The sequence below is a fragment of the Hermetia illucens genome, chromosome 1 (assembly GCF_905115235.1).
Source record: "Hermetia illucens chromosome 1, iHerIll2.2.curated.20191125, whole genome shotgun sequence".
NCBI classification, from domain to species: Eukaryota; Metazoa; Arthropoda; class Insecta; order Diptera; family Stratiomyidae; genus Hermetia; species Hermetia illucens.
This window is the reverse complement of record NC_051849.1, coordinates 107949367-107969080: the sequence shown is the minus strand read 5'-3', so window position 1 is coordinate 107969080 and position 19714 is coordinate 107949367. Positions and strand designations below refer to the sequence as shown.

Below are 19714 nucleotides of genomic sequence, written 5' to 3'. Positions count from 1 at the left end.
AATAAAAACTGAAGATACATATTTTAAAGCAATTTAAACTCAATTAGCTGACTCAGGCGGGCAACAAATTATATTTACTTATTTTTTTTAAGCAAGCTGGGAGATCGGACGGCCCGGGGAATGATAAAATGGTTACCCCACACTCATACAGCAAACATACTCAATTAATTAGCTAAGATACTTACAAAACAAACTGTTTCGCTTGTTACGCTGGCGCCAGTACATATACTGTTGGCACCATCAAATGTATTAGAAGCTTTCACCGCAACCATATCCAGAGGAATACCAAGCGTGTAAGCAGCAACTTGAGCAGCTTTCGTATTGATTCCTTGTCCTATTTCAACTCCACCGTGACTAATTAGAACAGTACCATCATAATGGTATATGGCCACAGCAGCCGATATTTGACCAAAATATATAATTGGAAACCGCATTAGTGATACTCCGATTCCCCGTTTCCTCCAACGATTCTCTTTATTGAAAGCATTTATGTCCTTGCGTCGTTGACGGTATTCTAATCTGTTTGATGAAATCTGGTAGCAATTTTTTCATGTAACTGTCGTCTGGGATATTATTGTAGCGAACGTCCACTGGATCCATCTTAACCTCCCATGCAATATGCTCCATAACGTTTTCTGTCATAGCAATACCTTCCAGAGTACCTGGGGCACGGAACCAAGAGTTCGACGGTGCATCCGTAATAACATTATTTCCATTGATCTGCCAAGAACTAGTTTTATTGTAGCAATTAGGTACAGCTGGAATTGTAAAATCGTCGATAGGGCTTTCGTTGGTTGAAAAACCCATGTCCTCGTAAAAGTTTAGCGTGTAAGATTGTATTCTTCCTTGCTCATCGACAGTCACCGTATAATCAGCAATGCAAGCAAATCTTTTTCCAGATATCCTCATGTTGTTTTCTATGGTCTGCACAAATCGCACTGGACGGTTTGATAGCCAGCTCGCCAAAGCACAACCGACAGCAACATGGTTACAGCGCGAGATCCTACTGCCGAAACTGCCTCCAGTTCGCCGAACTTCGATTTCTATCCGGTTGTCCGGAAGATTTAACGCATTAGTGATGCTTGTTTGTACCAGATCCATATATTGAGTCGATGAATACAAAAATAGCCCATCTTCGCGGGGAATACAAACTGTTGTATTGGATTCGATTGAAAGGTGAAACTGTAGCCCCAGTTCGAAGTGACCTCGAATCCGCTTCGTTTTACTGAATCTTTTTTCGTTTGGAAGCTCTTCTTCCAAGTCAACAAAGTCATCATCACTATCTTCGTAGTAACTTATATCTTCGATTCTAATAGCATCTTTTAGAGGTTGGCCTTAACGATCGCCTATTTTCATTATGCTCGTACAAAATGTTCACTTTGCTTGCTGCGGCTATTGCAGTAGTGATTGATTCCGCCAATATAATTCCAACAGGTTCCGAATGATATTTAACTACATTTTCGCAAAACAAATCTTCATTCTCAAAAATACCGAACAATCCGATTGCAACATACGAATTCGTCCCAGGTATATCTTTCGCCGAATAAAAAGCAACCACCCCTTCCATTGCAAGTGCTTCGGAAGCATCAATGCTTGCAATTGTAGCTTGAACTTGAGTTGCTGGGACAAAGCAGCCCAGACTTCATCTGGCATGTGGGGAAGGATCGTTCGAGTAGTTTGCTTCGCCAGAACATTGCCAAAGCGCTTCTAGCTTTCGGACCGGCTTGTTTACAGGGCCACAATTCCTTTTTGGTATCGAAATATTGTGTTCCGCTCGAGAGAGGACGTTTTGGAAAATATCCGCCACTTCGGTAAAACCGCTTTATGAAATCCGGGGGTGCATTCTTCAAGACAAATTTATAGAAAAGACCCAGCGCCAACTTCTTACGGTATTCTGGGGATGGCGCTGGAAGTACCCAATCTAGTTGAAGCTCGGTATCTAAGATATTGAGCGCTTGTTCGAAAGTTTTGGGATCAAACAGGTTTCGACCCTTGAAGAAGTCTACCGTAGCAATGGATTCGTTAAATCGGCTATTAATACCTCCGAACACAATTTTCGATGATCGAATTTTTCCTCCAGAGACACTAAAAAGGAATCCGGCATTTACAAACGCATGTGCATGTTGAGCCCGCGGTAAAATCTGAAAGAGAGAAGAAACAGTTAATAGTAATAATAATAATAATAATAACTCCGCCGAAGCCGGTCCCAAGCCCGGTTGTGAAAGGAGGAGGGATGGATAGCTTCAGTCTGAATGGCTGTATGCCACCGCAGCGTCTCAGGGGGTAGGTGAGGAAAGTGCAGGAACTTTGCAGTCTTGCAGATTACTCACTAAGGAAGCTATCTACACACCTGGCAGCTAGGGATAAAATGCACCACCAAAAAATGAGAAGAAGGAGAAATTTAAGGTCCGGTACGGATAACCGGCGGGAGTCGTCTGACTTGGTGACTGGGTCGGGCTCTCGTAATGGATAGCACGGCGTCGAAACCGCTAGTCGTGGGGCGGTTCGACGTCTAGGCGCCACGACGACCAGGAGCACAGCTCCGCCTGCTGTAGCTGTTTCGCCACAATCTGTGGCGACCACTTCAGCAGGTTCGCGTAGGAAGCGGATGAAATGGACTGAAGAAATGAACCTCTTCATCATCCGCTCCTACTACGAAATAACGGCGGGGGCGGGTACAACATCTTACCGCCCCTTGTTGCACCAGAGATTCGTCGAGCGTTTCCCGCAATTCGCGCACGTGACTGTGCAGCGAGTCGCAGACCAGTACCGCTTTATTACTCGCAGCGACACAATCCCGGCCACCATCAGGGAACGTGTTCGACTTGAAGTCATCGGGGAAACTGGTGACCGAGAGCCGATGGGGGCAGAGGCGGCGGTATCAACAGCACCACGCCGCACTGCAGGCAACAGGTTAAGTACTCGCCGAAGCACTCTTCTCCACCGTCCAGCTGAGGTTTCCGCTGAAGTTCGGGACGAATTCCAAAGAGCGTGTATAGAATTCTCGGATATGGATCCTTTGCATAGACCAGGTATTCCCAGGCTCTATGCATCTCCAGCAACTCGGGGAATTCTATCTCAAATCAATGATGAGATTGCATCTCGACTGTGTGCTGATATGTCGCTGCTGCAACTACAATTACTTGTGTATTGTGGTGCAGTTGCGGCTATCAGATTGCACGGTCAGAAGATTCGCTTTCGTGTTATTGGTTTGAGTGACAAAAGAGATCCACCATGGAAAATTCGTCTGGAACGTCGGCGGGACTCACTAAGGCAGGACATTGCTAGACTGATTCAGATCAGCACTGGCAGTGCCAGCCGACGGGTGAGAAATAAAGTGCAGAGGGTTTACCGGAACTATGCCATCCCCTGTGAGACACCCGTTGTTGAAATTCTGGACACACTAAAACAGAAACTTTCTGTCATATGCAGTCGGTTACGACGGTATGGCGAAAGTTATTCCAGACGTGTCCAGAATGCAACATACGCGAGGAACCAGCGGAGCTTTTTCAGATCTCTCAACGAATCCCAACCGAGCGCCCAGACAATACAGTTCTCGGTGACGGAAGCGAAAGAGTATTGGGGTGGACTTTGGGGGTTACCTGCCCAGCATGCTGAGCATGCTGTGTGGATCACCGCCGAAGGCACCCGCCATGCCAATACACCTGGCATGAATTTCGCGGATGTTACCGAAGAGGAAGTTCGACGAGCCATAAACATCTCGAAGAACTGGAGGGGCCCAGGTCTGGATCGGGTGCAGAATTTCTGGTATAAGAAATTTACCAGCGTACACAGTCGGTTGGCACGCAGTATAAATGAGGTCATGAGTCGGCCGGAGGAATTTCCACCTTTCCTCACTGCGGGGATTACCTACCTTATCCCTAAGAAGGACACGGTGCAGGACCCTGGAGACACAAGACCGACCACTTGCTTACCAACCCTCTACAAATTCATCACGTCCATTATTAGTGGAGAGGATCAATGCGCACCTCGAGACCAACAACATTCTGTCCGAGGAGCAGAAGGGCTGCCGAGTTGGGTCAAGGGGTTGCAAAGAACAACTCATTATCGACTCAATAGTTGTAGGACAAACAACTAGAGGCCAAAGAAACCTCTTCAGTTGCTATATCGATTATGCCAAGGCTTTTGATAGCGTTCCGCATACCTGGCTAATCGACATCCTACATCTGTATCGTATTGATCCGAAACTAATAAAGTTTTTGGCGACAGTCATGGAAGGGTGGCATACCACCTTATCAGTCCGTACATCTGAAGGTGCTAATACCTCAGAGCCCATCCGTATACGGAGGGGCATCTTCCAGGGGGATTCATTGAGTCCTCTTTGGCTTTGTATGGCACTGAACCCCCTTTCATGGCTACTGAATGATGCTAGAGGGCACGGTTTTGCAATAAAATATGGCCTACGTGTTAAGTGCGAACTGACACACTTGATGTACCTAGATGACATCAAGGTGTATACTGGTACTGATAACCATCTCAGAAGTCCGTTGCGAATAATAGACATGTTCAGCCGTGATATTCGGATGGAGTTTGGATTAGACAAATGTCGAATCCAAGCCATCCGCAAAGGTCATCACGAGCCACATGCCGGACATAGCATTGGTGACCTCCACATCGAAGCTATGACCGAGACAGACTTCTACAAGTACCTAGGAGTTCTGCAAGGAACCCATGCTCCAGTTGGTGATGTGAAGGAAGCTCTGCTGTCCGAATTCCTGCGACGTGTAAAGCTGGTGCTGAAATCGCATCTCTCGGGGAAGGATAAAATAAGCGCGTTGAATGTATTCGCTATTCCTTCACTGGCTTATGCATTTGGAATATTGCCGTGGACGAAGACCGACCTGGAAAACGTCCAGCGGCGGATACGGACAACTATGTCCAAATTCCGAATGCATCACCCAAAGTCTGCCGTGGAGCGGATGAACCTGCCTCGTGACATCGGAGGTAGGGGCGTGGTTGACGTGGCGGCACAACATCATCGCCAAGTCGACTCGCTGCGCGCTTATTTTCACAGCAAAGAGCGGGCGAGTCCCTTGGATGCGGCTGTCTGTAAGACAGACTGTGGACTGACTCCACTTAACTTGAAGGATCGATCTTTCAATCCTCTGAGTGGGGTGAAGTCGGACCAAGAGCGGATCGATGAATGGAAGTCGAAGGCAATGCACGGTAAACACGTGAATTGTCTTTGGCAGCCATTTGTCGATTTGCATTTGTCGAACAGATGGCTGTGTGATGGGGAGCTCTTTGCTGAGACGGAGGGGTTCATGTGTGCCATTCAGGATGGCGTGGTCGCCACCCGAGCTTATAAAAAGCTCATCATGAAAGAACGGGTGGAGAACGACCAGTGCAGAATGTGTGGTTCGGCGTTAGAGACGTTGGACCATCTCATTTCTGTGGCTGTACTGTTATGGCACCGGTGCAATACATCACCAGGCATAATACTGTATGTAAGGTTATCCATCAAAACCTTGCATACAAGCATGGGCTGATCACGGGGACATGTCCGGTTTACCGATATGAGCCGCAAGCAGTACTTGATAGTTCTGCTTACAGCATGTATTGGGACCGGCAAGTTCTGACTGATCGCCATACCGCACACAACAAGCCTGACGTACTGTTAGTTGACAAGACGGGTCGCTCCGCGTTTATTATTGATGTTGCTATCCCCCATAATAGCAACATTGAACGGAAATACGTGGAGAAGAAGATGAACTATGAGCCACTGGCTCGGGAAATCAAAGAAATTTGGCGTCTCGAGCGGGTGGTTGTAGTTCCCATAATATTGTCAGCTACAGGTATTGTACCTAAATCCCTCACGGCTTCCCTTGATGTCCTGGGACTTTCGCACAGTCTGGCTCAAACCATGCAGAAGTACACCATTCTGCATACGTGCTCGATGTTGCGGGGAGTACTGGACGGATTCTCCCACTGACCTACCACCGGCCACCACCATCAGTGCCCCTTTTAGTTTTTAAGTAGGTAGGATCGTCCGAGCCTAAATGCTTGGCCTCGGCCGGAGGAATTTCCACCTTTCCTCACTGCGGGGATTACCTACCTTATCCCTAAGAAGGACACGGTGCAGGACCCCGCTGGCGCAAGACCGATCACTTGCTTGTCAACCCTCTACAAATTCATCACGTCCATTATTAGTGGAAGGATCAATGCGCACCTCGAGGCTAACAACATTCTGTCCGGGGAGCAGAAGGGCTGCCGAGTTGGGTAGGACTCGGTAGTTGTAGGACAAGCAACTAGAGGTCAAAGAAAGCTCTTCAGTTGCTATATCGATTATGCCTAAGCTTTTGATAGCGTTCCGCATACCTGGCTAATCGACATCCTACATCTGTATCGCATTGATGCGAAACTAATAAAGTTTTTGGCGACAGTCATGGAAGGGTGGCATACCACCTTATCGGTGCGTACATCTGAGGGTGCTAATACCTCAGAGCCCATCCGTATACGGAGGGGCATCTTCCAGCGGGATTCGTTGAGTCCTCTTTGGCTTTGTATGGCACTGAACCGCCTTTCATGGGTAGTGAATGATGCTAGAGTACATGGTTTTGCAATAAAGCATGGCCTACGTGCTAAGTGCGAACTGACACACTTGATGTACCTAGATGACATCAAGCTGTATGCTGGTACTGACAGCCATCTCAGAAGTCTGTTACGAATAATAGACATGTTCAGCCGTGATATTCGGATGGAGTTTGGATTAGACAAATGTCGAATCCAAGCCATCCGCAAAGGTCATCACGAGCCACATGCCGGACATAGCATTGATGACCTCCACATCGAAGCTGTGACCGAGACAGACTTCTACAAGTACCTAGGAATTCTGCAAGGAACCCATGCTCCAGTTGGTGATCTGAAGGAAGCTCTGCTGTCCGAATTCCTGCGACGTGTAAAGCTGGTGCTGAAATCGCATCTCTCGGGGAAGAATAAAATGAGCGCATTGAATGTATTCGCTATTCCTTCACTGGCTTATGCATTCGGAACATTGTCGTGGACGAAGACCGATCTGGAAAACGTCCAGCGGCGGATACGGACAACTATCTCCAAATTCCGAATGTACCTTCCAAAGTCTGCCGTGGAGCGGATGAACCTGCCTCGTGACATCGGAGGTAGGGCCGTGGTTGACGTGGCGACACAACATCATCGCCAGGAGGACTCGCTGCGCGCTTATTTTTACAGCAAAAAGCAGGCGAGTCCCTTCCATGCCGCTGTCTGTAAGACAGACTGTGGACTGACTCCACTTAACTTGAAGGATCGATCTTTCAATCCTCTGAATGGGGTGAAGTCGGACCAAGAGCGTCGGACCAAGTCTGCTTCATATCGTCTGCCAAGGAGCCGTAGTTCCGGATTTTTTCGTGCTGTTTTTCAACAGTGTTCCGGTCCAACGGCCCGGCTACATCGACTATGAAGTACGCTTGTTCTTCTTTCAGAAGCAGAACTAGATCGGGTCTGTTATGATTAACACTGTGGTCGGTGGCAATAGTGTGATCCTACAATAGTTTGACCCAATCACTTTCCAAGATTCTCTGCGGAGTATACTTATAATAAGGATGGTAGGTTGCCACTAAGTCATATTTCAAAGCAAGGTTTTGATGGAGAATCTTGCAGACGGAATTATGACGATTGGTGTACTCGGTACTGTTCCTCTTCACAGTTGCATAACCTACAACTGGAGTTGGTGATTGAGGAGTCGTGAAGAATGTACCGTTTATAATTTTTTGTTGGGAGCGAAATATCCTGAATTGAAGTTAGGAATGCTTCGGTCTTATAGAACAAGTCAACCATTTGTTGGAGGCTTCGATGTTAATGCCTGACAACAACAAATTTTTTATATGGCCTTTGTGAATGGGTTTCTCTTTCCACATGTCGATCTCTGTTGGATTGAAGTATCATTCGACATGGGATCCCATTCTCTGCTTCTCCAGTTCAAAGGAGATAATTGATTATCTGCCAAGACGGTAGCCTGGTGTAACTGGCTAGAGGATTGTTTCTCAAAGGAAAACTCACGAAGGAAATGCTCTTGATTATAGTGCAATATTTTCAAATCAAGTACCCCCTTCCTCCCTGAAGACGTGGGATGGTGATCTTCAATTTTTCGATAGATCAATAATGCAGGTTGTTGTTTGCAAGAACTACCCTTACCCGTCTATTGACAGATTCTAAATCCGTATTACTCCACTGTATCACACCGAAAGTATAAAGAAGGACGGGAATGGCGAAGGTGTTGATTGCCATGATTTTATTTTTGCCGAACAGCTCAGTTTTCAGGGCAAGATCCAGATGCCGTTCAAATTCGCCCAGCAACTTTGATTTTATTAGTGCCACAGCGGGTGTTGTTGCTTGCAATATGCTTGTATACGCCGTCTGAATTCATACCCTCAATTTGCATGTTATTTTGGCTGTATCCTTCGTTGTCAGTGTGTTTTCCCCGAACAATTGTTTTTATGCGACATTTTTCGAAACCCAGCTGCATGCCGATATCCCTGCTGAACTGGATGATGATGTCCAGGAAGGAGCGAAGTTGGTTCTCATCTTTGGCATACAACTTGGTGTCGTCAATGTACATCAAATGGCTTAATGTACATTTCGACAATATGCCATGCTTGACTTGCAACCCATATTTACTTTCATGCAAAAAATGGGACAGTGGATTCAAAGCCTAACAAAACCACACTGGGCTTAGAGAGTCGCCTTGGAAAATGCTACGCCTGATTGGTATCTCTCCTGATGTTTGTGAGGATACCGATAGCTGTGTGCTCCAATTCTTCATCACTGTTCTGAGGAGAAGAACGACATTCAGGTTAATTTTGTACAAGCGTAGCATTTGTAGTAACCACGAATGTGATATGGAGTCCAAGGCTGATTTATAATCGATGTAGGATGTCGAGATATTTCGTTTCTGATGGACAGCCTGCTTTACAGCTACCATATCGATTATAAGCTGTTCATTCCAGCCTCGGGAGCCTTTTGCGCAACCTTTTTGCTCCTCAGCTATCAATTTATGAACATCAAGATGTTTTGAGATGTTCGCGCACAGAACTGAAGTGAAGACTTTGTAGATGGTAGGAAGACAAATAATTGGTCGACATTTTGAAGGGCAAGAGGCACCCTGTTCCTTTGGGATGAGGAAAGTTATCCCCTTGGTGAAAAATGGTGGAACAAAATCAGGATCGGCAATCATCTGATTAAATTGATTTGCCAATATCCTGTGAGTGCTCTTGAACCGCTTCCGCCAGAAGTTGTGAATCTTGTCAACTCCTGGCGCCTTCCAGTTACCTGCTTTGTCAAGGGCTGCTTCAACGTCGACTTCAGTAATGTCAGGCATGGTCATTTCGGGGAGGGCCTCGCATGAACGCAATAAGGTGTGGGAGCCACGCTGCTTCTAAATTGCAACGGCTGGATTCGCTCCAAACACTTCTCCATAAGTTTTCTGCCTGATCCAGATCGATGTTACTTTTCCCTATCTGAGTTGGTGAGATTTTTCGTAGAATCCCCGTTGGTTCTGGAAGAACAAGGTGTTGTCTGTCCTTCGCTGAAAGCTTTTCTGATACCTACGGATGCGATTGGAGCATACCGCAAGTTTCTGCTTCAGCACCTCGAGGATTTCTTCGATTGGCATATCATTGGACAGATGGTAGTTTCCAATGATGTTCACCACGCATCTGTGCACTCTTGGTGATGGATTTCCAAGGAGTGCTGGCGTGACACGACCAATCTCCTTTCTCAACTTTTCGACTCTTTTGTTGTGTCGAAACACCCAAAACGGTAAAGTCCTTCTGCGCATACCTCTGTTATTCGCTCTAAGATGTTGATTATGGAGACGAATAACCGTTATATATATATATATATTTTATAGACGGAGGTGGAAATCTTAGAAAGACGCTCCTGCGACAGGTTGCACCGTGTCCCGTAAGGAACTGTGTAAGGTGGTAATTCTTTTCTCCGTGCTTTCGGTCGACCCATTTCTCGATACACGGGATTAATGTATGGGTCCACCGGCCTTTGTCGGAGTTATCCCACCGTTGTTGCCACTTGCCACACAACTCTCTCCTGATGGCTTTTCGGAAATCCGCATTCACCTCGCCTGGATTTGCCTTCCGTTTTTCCTAGAGCCAGTGTGCCTTGCTCGGTAGAAGATCTATAGGGATCATTCCCGGGATTACACACACTGCCTCCGTCGATGCCGTCCTAAATGCGCTGCTGTGTGATTGGCCAGTATGCCGAACTTATCTTCCTCAGGTTTACAGCGTGGTTCGACGCTCCCGCCCAGACAGGGGCCGCGTATAGCAGTATCGACGTCACCACTCCCGCGAATGAGTAGCCTGCAGCTATACTTCGGCCCTCCCACGTTAGGCATCACCCTTGCAAGGGATGAGGTAGCATTTGCTGCCTTCTTCCGCTCATAAGGTGTCAAGGTATTTGACAATTGATTTTGAGACGAGCTCACTATTACCAACCCGGATATTAACCGTATTGTTCTTCCTACGGTTGGTAATGAGGACCGCCTCCGTCTTTTCGTTCGCCAGGTCTAGCTTGGCCATTCGTAACCATAGCTTGATGATATGAATGGCTTCATTTGCACTAAAGCTCCACATCCTCGGGATGCTTTGCAATTGCAACTACCGCCAGGTCGTCCGCAAAACCAATCAGCGTTGTCTCCTCCGGCGCGCGTAGGCCAAGCACTCCAGTCGTACATTATGTTCCACAGCAGCGGTCCCAATACAGAACCTTGAGGCACACCTGCTGTCACAATGTACTCCTTCGGCCCGTCGTCCGTCTCGTACCAGAGAAGTCTGTCCGAAAAGTAACTCTCGATGAGCCGAGCCAAGTAGCTAGGAACACCCAGTTTGGCCAAAGCGCCCTTAATCCAGCCCCAGTTGGCTGAGTTAAAAGCATTTTTGATGTCCAGCGTCACCAGAGCACAGCATTTGCCCATGGCCATTGCATTTCGAGCCAATTGCACGATCTTTCCTACTGCATCAACCGTAGAACGGGCTCGCCGAAACCCATATTGCCGCTCTGAAGGACCACCCGCAAACTCAAATGTGCTTGCGAACCACCTTGGTCTGGTCTTGACCGCCACCTTCAGAGCCTTGTTCGGAATTCCGTCCAATCCCGGAGCCTTGCTATCCCCAGTACGTCTGCAGATTTCCCGAAGTTCCTCCTCGGTAACATCAAGGATCGAGAAGAAGTCCTGCTGAGCTGCCAGTTGGGGTTCTCTTTCATCCTGCTCCCGCTGCGGGAAGAGAGTTGTAATTATTTGCAACAAGAGCCGTGAGCATGACACTTGAGGTGATTTTTCCCCGCAGAATCTTGTTCATTACAACTTGGTAGGCTGTACCCCACGGATTCGAATTAGCCTCCATGCAGAGCTTCTAGTAGCATTCCCGCTTGCTTCTTCGTATGGCCTTCTTAAGGTTGCTTCGCTAGATCTCTGTATTCCTCCTCACGCTCCTGGTGCTCCGGTCTTCCCCTTGTCCTGTGGGAAAGTCTCCTTGCTCGGAGACAGGAGGATTAAGCAGGGATCTCTGTGTTCCACCAGTAGTTTGGCCTCTTGGCCGTGGTGCAAACGTCGTCGTGGCATCGTAGCAGTCGCATGACTTCGGTTGCACTGCTGAGACAGCTGTGTGACCCTTTCCACCACTTTTCCATTCGGATCAGTGGGTTCCCTCCAATGCCGCCAGCAATGTCTCCTCCTTCGAAACCTCCGATAGACCAGCCAACCGCTTTAGCCTTTCTATCTCCAGAGCGTCGTTGATTGCTTCCTTCGGTTTTTAATGCGGAAGGAAGATGGCCTGGTGGTCACTGTGGGTGTAGTGCTCACTCACTTGCCAAGCCATCCGCTCACCAGTGAAGTGCTAACAAATGTCAGGTAAACGATCGAACTCGACCCTCTACCTCGAAAGGTAGGCATGCATCCAACGTTGGCCAGCACGATGTCCAGCTCCGCAAACGACTCCTGCACAATTTGACCTCTGTTGTTCGTCGATCGGCTTCTGCACTGCAGAGCCCACGCGTTGAAATCATGCATCCACCGCCCAAGTCTCACTGCCGTGGTTTCTGTACGGCTCCCAAATTACCGCGACATCACATTCGACTCTCGAATGAGATTGATTTGCATCAATCTCATTTGCCTCTCCGGTTCAGCTCCCTCCTATATACCAGACATCTGCTGCTTCCCGCAACATGCCGGTCGTCCACGCCCTCTTTCCCACTACATAGCATACACCATGGATCTCCAGTGCAATCTTTGATGAGGTGACCCTCTTCTCCACATTTCCTGCAACTTCTCTCTCGACCTATCTTGCTGGCTAATGCATGACGCCGCAAAATGGCCGAAATCGAGGCCTTTAAAGCATCTCTTTAGAGATATTTGCTCCCTGAGCGGGCACACGATCCAACCTATTCTTACCTTGCCATCGGTAAACAATTTTATAACTGATTCCGCCGCCAAACTAATAATAGCGGTCTGTGTGCCTCCATATACTTTCTTCATCCTTTTTATGGCATTCTGGTCTATATCGCTAAGGGTGAACTATTGCTTTAGCGCAGCAAAAATGTCCTCCCGTGAAGTTACCTCACCTAGGTCCTTGCATTCAACCACTATCTCCTGTTTCCGCGCTCTTACCTCAGCTTCCTCTCCTTTTCCATGTTGCCGCGGAAGTTATCAGCCGACTTGTCGGCGGATCTACTTAGTTCCAACAACAGATCCCCTCTCTGCGTTCGCCTGATACGGCTTACACTATCTCCCAAATCCATCAGTTCCGGGTCTGATTTCACTTTTCGGAGGCCGGACATATCGGTCGGCATAGGACATATTTCCTTCTTGGAAATAATTATTATTTCCGGGCGGAGCTTCTTTTTGTCTTTTTAAGGTTTTGTGTGAAACAAAACCTTATTAGAATCGATTCGATGTCTGTCTTATCGCAATAGATCGCATATTAAGGATGGGCGACAATTGCACTGTGGGCTACGCCAAGCAGTGGAATCCACTCTTCCCAGATGGCCGACGAGTTGGCCGCCCTGAAAACAGTTGGCGTAAGACAATAGAGAAGGAGTGCGAGCGTCTCGAAAAGTCGTGAGGGTGCTCAAGAGCATTTCAGGAAACTGTGAACAATGACGCGCAGCAGAGGGTGACCCCCTATATCGCACGAAAGGATGAATGACAACTATATATAAGCGTAGTTTGTCGCACCATGATAAGCATCACCCTTTCTACATTGCATTTCTGGATCTAGGAAAGGCGTTTGACCGTGTGCCGTACGAACTCATCTGGCATGCTCTACAACAACACTTAGTATCAGAGGAACTCGTATGCTGGACTCAATTGCTCTACCACGATTCGGAAAATAAAGTTTGAAATGTGGGGGCTGTATCAAAACCGCTTCGTGCCTCCGTCGGTGTTTATCAAGGAAGCGCCCTCTCACCACTCCTCTTTGTTCTTATTATGGACACTGTGACACGGTACATTCAACGTCCAACGCCCTGCATGCTGCTTTACGCAGATGAAGTTTTCCTATTATCTCAAGGCAAAGTTGATTTCGAGCAGATTGAATCTGAATAAAGCAGCATTTTTGTCGATAGTGACTATCAGCCCCTATCACTGAGTGATTATATATATCGGATCAATGCTATCAGCCAACGAAGAACTACATTATGAAATTACTTGGGGCATTAGCGCAACCTGGATGTAATGGCGTTTCACAACTAATGGTTTTTAAGGTTTTGTGTGAAACAAAACCTTATTACAATCGAGACGGTGTCTGTGCGTCTGTGCGTCTGTCCGTCTGTCTGTCTTTTTTTTGTTTTTTTTTTTTTGAGGAGGTGAAAATCTTCAAAAGACACTGGTCTGGACACACCAGTGTGTGGGATTTTTACCCACTAAAACCACCCCCGACTCCCTCCCTGCCCCGCGGAACCACCATAACGTATTACATCACGGGGCGGAGTCAGCTCACTCTAGCTTAATCCCATTTCTTCTATACGCGGCGCACGTGACCGCGCTTTTCTCCTTTCCTCTGCCTTTCGCAATTTATCTTGAATAGATGCGATCATGGAGTTGACCGCATCCCAATTCTCTTGATGTGCTAGCATTTTCGGTACCAGATTTTCTGGTACCAGCACCTCTCCTAGAGTCTCCTCTAGGTTCCTCCTTTCTTCCACAAATCTCGGACAGTGGAAGAATACATGCTCTGGGTCCTCTGGGACTCCATCGCAATTTGGACAGTCGGGTGAGGTCTCCAATTTAAACCTGTGAAGGTATTGGAGATATCCGCCATGTCCCGTGAGAAACTGGGTGAGATTATAATTAATCTCACCGTGTCGTCTCTCCAACCACTCCTTGATGGCAGGAATGAGCCTGTGCGTCCACCGGCCCTTTCCCGAGCGTTCCCATCGCTCTTGCCATCTATTTATGGATCTCTCCCTCTCAGCGTTCTTTGTCCGCGATGAGGAAGAGGTTGGCTTTGCATGGTATATATTCGCCATCTCATCTGCCAAGATGTCAATGGGCATCATTCCAGAGATAACGAATGCTGCATCATCTGAGACAGTCCTGAAGGCAGAGCATACCCTCAAGGCTGTCCTCCTGTAGACTGAACTCAGTTTGGTAGCATTCCCTGACATCCACAACGCCTCCCTCCAAACTGGGGTCGCATAGAGCATGATCGAGGTCACCACCCTGGCTATAAGCAACCTAGAGTCCGTGTGTCTGTCTGTCTGTCTGTCTGTCTGTCTGTCACAGCCGATTTATTCGGAAACGGCTGAACCGATTGTCACGAAAATTAGTAAGAGTATGTAATCTGGTGATCCCTTTACATGCAGTAAGTGGCGCCATTTTGTGTTAAGTTTAAGGGGGGCTCCCCATACATGTGAATGGAGGGTGAAAATTTTTTTTTCACAGAATGTAGCCATGTGGGGTATCAAATGAAAGGTCTCGATAAGTACTTTTCGAAACTGGTTCAATATTTGATATTGGGTGAAACGTAGGGAAGTGAGGGCTCAAAATATGACCCCCAAAAAGTGTAACAGGTCTCGTTCTCAGAACCTATCCAACCGAAAAATCTGAAAAAAATCTCAGTAGTGCATCTCTACGAAATCTAGGCCTCAAAATATATCCGGTTCCAATATCTACACAAATAAAGTTAATAATAGTATATTTCCACATTTTAGAAATTTACCCGGCACCCCCCTTATGTTCATCCCAGAAGCACAAAATTTGGCATGCATATAACGAAGAACATAATGCACAATTTGGCTAAGTTTGAAGAAAATCCTACTATTAGTAACAAAGTTATAGAGGCTAAAACTTTACAATTTTTTATGAATTTCGTGCACTCTACAACCTGCACGACGTCATCATCACAAATCAATTCATCAATACTACAACGAAGTAAGTTCGTATAAATTGGGTGGAAAAGAATTATTTTGTTTAGTTCTTTAATCATTTGTATATAAATATCAATTATTCCAACGAGACATGTGTGTATGTAGCTATATAGTATATGCGTGCTAATGAACTTTGCGGGTGGAGCCTAATTGAGATAGATATAAGAAGTAAATCGGAAATATGGGTACGATCAATTAATATACGTGCCTATATGTGTACAGTATTCGAAGATAGGCAGTTTGTTTGTTTAGGGTGAGCGTAACATCTACGGTTGTAATATGTACGTATGTCTCGTAGTTTTGTAGCTGTATAGGGGTAGAAAAATGTGCGTTGAAATTTCTTAGATAAGATGAACACAAAACCTTTATACACAGCAGTTCGCTTCGAGTCTTCGTAGCGAGCAGACCTGCGGCAGAGTGTTTCGCTGATTTGAAAAAGTCAAAGTAAAATAACCAAAAGTGGAAAGTGAAAGTGATTTCCAGTGTGAAGAATAACATCCAAAGGAAGTATCGTTCCGTAGCCATACAGTGCATCTCAAGATTATTGAGACACTGTATACTACAGTGCTAGTAAATATAACTGTTCTATTGTTCAATTTCAGTGAAGTCGGCACCAACGAGGACGGGCTTGGGGACAATAATGTCCGCCAAGAGAAGCAAGATTATTCTGCCTGACGAAATGTCATCAGAGGAGGAGGGAGCCATGGGCCCTACATCGGTGGAAGGAAATTCGAGCCTGCTCAGCAAGATTGCAGAGCTCGAACAAGAAAAGGCCGCCATGGCCCAACAATTGGAGTGCCAGCTGGCACTCATAAAACAACTGCAGCAGCAGATGGCTGATCTGCAAGCAGCCAACATGGCCGGGAAGCAGCCGGCGCAACAAGAACAACAGCAGCAGCTACTTAACCATCAACGGCATCAACAGCAGCAGCAACGGAAACAACAGCGACAGGAGCAGCAGCAACAACAACGACAGCAACAGCAGCCAGAAGAAGATGACGGCATGTGCCCGGAGGTCATCATCGAGGAGGAGGAAGGAGACCCCTTCAACTTCGTCGTCCGAAAGAAGAATGCATCAAATAAGACTAAGGTTAGTGCAATCACTGTAAGTGCCCCACCAACCACACCAAAATCCTCTCCCCAAGCAGCCACCCCTAAGAAACCCAAAATTCCCCCGATAACTGGGTACAGACTAAATGTACCGCAATTCCTGAAACTTCTGAAAGAAAAAGGGTTGAAAGCAACCCTGAAGAACACGAGGGCTGACAAGACCCTCATCTTCGCCGAGACGGTAGAAGACCATGCTGCAATTTTCGCTCTCATAAGAGAGAAAGGGCTTCACGCCACCACCAGCACCCCACCGACTCTTAGAACAAAGTCGCTGGTTATTCGCGGTCTCCACAGGGAGACAGACCCAGCAGACATATTGCGGGAACTCAATGAAGATTACCCGCAATTAAAAGTAAAAACTGTGGCCAACTTAATTACGCGTGCAGATGAGCTTCTGCACAGCCAGAACCCGGCACTCCCGATGAGGTCACAATCGGGACTTTTCATAGCCACCTTCGAGCCCTCCCAAGAGCTCAGTGAAGTATTGAAAATTAAGTATATACTTCACCAGAAGATTTCGCTTGAGAAAGTCAAGCCAATTGAAGAAGTGCAGTGCTACAACTGCCAGAACTTCGGGCACATTGCCCCTAACTGCTCCATTGTGCACAGGTGCGTGAAGTGCGCAAAGAAACACGTTCGCGGGGAATGCCCCACACCATCGGCGGAGGCGCCGCATTGCTGCAATTGCGGCCAGACCGGACATCCTGCCAACTACCGCGGATGCCCGGCATACAAAGATATGGTTGCCAGAAGGGAAGCTGGCAGGGCGCGAAAAAATGCTGAAACGGCGAGGACCAAGCAAACGGTGACACAGATGTCACAAAGCTTGTCCCGGCCAGGTGTATCGTACGCCCAAGCAGCTAGGAATACTCTTCCTAGAGCTGCACCTCAAGCTCCACAAGGCAACAAACTGGCCTTCAGGAACTTGGTCGAAAGCCTCGCTTCCGCCCAAACGAATGAGCAACGGCAGATTGCCGCAATCCAATTATTAATGAACTTATGGAGTTAAATATAGTCACATTTAACTCCGCGTCCCTGGTCTCACACGCCCAACGTGCCACTGCCCAAGCGTTGGTTGATACTCTGAAAGCAGACATATTCTGCGTTTCGGAGACCCACCTAAACCACAGACATAATGTCAATTTCACCGGATATACCACTATTCGGCATAACAGCAACACGGGCGCTGCTCTTCTAGTCAAAAAAGACTACCATTTTGAGGAAGTCGTCATCGAGGGCTTACTAGTCTGTTCCGCTGCAGCGGCAATAGTTAAAACTACCGATAATAAACGGATTTTGGTAGTTTCCGTTTATTTCAAATACAATTCCCCAAGTGAGCAACTGGGCCATGACTTAAAAGTCTTGGGCGATCTCCAGTTAAAATCCAAATATCTTATCTTCGGTGGCGACTTTAACTCACGGCACAAATCCTGGGGCGATAAGGCAGAAAATTTAAATGGGAAAACCCTGTATAACTGGATCCACGACCCTTTCACGCCAGCCAACCTTGAGTTGGTCTCGCCGGATTCGCCGACAAGACCCGCTAGTCAATCCATCATTGACTTTTTCCTGCTGTCTGATGAAACCAAGCAAAGTTTTCAGGTAACTTCCTGTAAAACCTTGCCAGGTATGTCGGACCATTTTGCAGTTGAACTCAAAATGGCCTCAACTTCACAACTGCAGAAGCGAGTTAAGATAACCATCAGGTCATTCGCCCACACTGATTGGGACAAATTCAAGTCAGATTTAGCACCAAGGCTGAACTTGAAGAAACTCGCTACAGATCGCAATCTGTCGGACAAAGAAATCGACGAAGCAATCATTTTGGCCACGGACGCCATCAATACTGCTACACGCAGAAATACCAGGCTTATCAAAGTCGATGAGTTTGTATACAACAAACTCCCGCATGATATCATGCTACATATGAAGGTCAGACAGATTTGGCGCAGGAACCTCAAGCGCAACTTCCATAAAAATGGAAATAAAGTTAATGCTGAATACAAAGCATTGCTCTCCCGGATTAATTGCCTGAGTACAATTATCCGGGAAATGGTGGCGCAATTCCGCAATAAAGAATTAACCCGTAATCTCGCAGATATTAAACCCGGGCCAGATATGTTTCAACATATAAATAGGCTAGCGGGGAAAAATAAGTCCCGTAACTTCGTTCTTACCAGGAACAAGGAACCAATCTGCGGAGACGCCAGAAAGGCGCAAGTCCTTGCGGAATCATTTGAGTCTCAGCTCAATACCCCTCCGCCTCAAAGTAACCCGGCAATAGTGTCGATGGTTGAAACAACTATCGCCGACTTTGTCTCTAGGCATTCAAATAGATTAGTCACATTCTCCCAAACGAACTCCTCGGTAAAACCAACGGATTCGCAACAATTTCTGAGTTTATCACAGCTCACCGCCTTGATCTCAAACCTAAACGGTAAAAAATCAGCCGGACCTGACGAAATTCCTAATTACGTAATTAGGCAACTTCCCCGAGTCTCCATCAAATTTTTGCTGGCAGTATTTAATAACTGCATAAATAATGGCTACTTTTCCCACCACCTGGAAAGTAGCTAAAATAATTGCGATCCGGAAAAAAGGCTTCTCTACTGAGCCTAACAACTTTAGACCCGTTTCATTATTATCCAATTTAGGCAAACTCTTTGAGAGAGCATGGACAATCGGGCTAGTCCAATATTGCAACCTCAAAGAGATTATACCGAACCATCAGTTCGGGTTCCGCAGCTAGCACGGAACTCAACATGCACTTAGCTACCTTCACGACACCGTCGTAGCAAGACTTAACGTCAATAATAAACCAACTGTAGCATGTGCATTAGACTTAGAAAAGGCCTTTGACTCCGTATGGGTAAATTGCACTAAGCTTCTTCGAAGATAGGTATTTCTTCGTCAGTGTGGGGAATGAATTCTCCGATCTCTTGTCGGTAACATCGGGAGTACCGCAAGGATCCATTTCTGGACCCACCTTTTATAATATCTTCACGGCTGACGTCCCAACTCCTGAGACCGGCACCGAACTCATTCAATATGCCGATGATACACTCATCTTCGCTTCAAGCCTCCACCCCAACAGGGCAGCCAAAGCGGTCGAGAGATATTTGAAAGGCCTTGGCAAATATTACCTGGCATGGGGCATTAAAATTAATGAGGCCAAAACGCAATTCTG

The 19714-nt window shown here is 46.9% G+C and overlaps 1 pseudogene; it reads right to left on the bottom strand.

Annotated features, from left to right (window-relative positions):
* The window catches only part of LOC119646561, a 94325-nt pseudogene that overhangs the window by 17242 nt on the left and 57369 nt on the right, over positions 1 to 19714 (bottom strand).